This window comes from Frankliniella occidentalis, unplaced genomic scaffold (assembly GCF_000697945.3).
Source record: "Frankliniella occidentalis isolate FOCC.00 unplaced genomic scaffold, Focc_3.1 Scaffold440, whole genome shotgun sequence".
Lineage (NCBI taxonomy): Eukaryota > Metazoa > Arthropoda > Insecta > Thysanoptera > Thripidae > Frankliniella > Frankliniella occidentalis.
The window spans coordinates 26,250-26,959 of record NW_026267559.1 but is presented as its reverse complement, the minus strand read 5'-3'; the positions used below and the strand labels follow the sequence as shown (position 1 = coordinate 26,959).

Below are 710 nucleotides of genomic sequence, written 5' to 3'. Positions count from 1 at the left end.
TGGCGGGGCGCGGCCGGTGGCGCTGCTGGGCTTCCTTGACAGGCTCGCGGTGGGAGTCCCGCCGTTGTCCTCGCCGTGCTCCGCGGGTCGTGAGTGTCGCGTTGGTGCCGCTGGTCCACCCGCCCACCACGCCCGCTCAACATTATAAGGCACTTACTTTCTTTAGGTTACTTTTGGTCGGTCATCGCACTCTAGGACCTTTCACGCAAGAGGTGGCCAGTGAAGGAGACCAAATATTCAACCAATTTTCCTAGAGTTTGTTGGTTTTTAGCAGATGATACCTTAACCCTTTAAGTCACAGGATTTTTCCCGCCAAATTTTTGTGTTTTTAAATGTATTTCCTGGCCCTTTGGAGGTCTGCGTCTGCGAATCCATTTCTGATGGTCCCGACCCTGTCCGACTTTTGGTTTGGCGTCCAGCCCACGTCCCATACAAATGACACGGTGACCTACGGGGGTCACACGACGAAAAAGAGTTTATTGCACAATCCATACGGTGTGTGTGTACTGCACCCCCTCTCTTTACACCGAGATAGTTGATCCCGTTGCTCCGAGGTGGTCGATGGTCGCAACCCGTGGTGAGAAAGAGAGAGAGAGAGAGAGAGAGAGGGTGGGGGGGAGTGGTATCATACAGAAAGTACGTACGCCAATCGACGTTATGAACCTCTCAAAGTTGAGCTGTCCGAGCGCCTTGTAGGTAGGCAACATCTT

General features: G+C 53.2%; 1 protein-coding gene across 2 annotated transcripts in view; it reads left to right on the top strand.

The window, feature by feature from the left end:
- Positions 1-710, top strand: part of LOC113215005 (LIM/homeobox protein Awh) — a 42,846-nt gene that overhangs the window by 40,443 nt on the left and 1,693 nt on the right. The gene's annotated exons all lie outside the window — the stretch shown is intronic.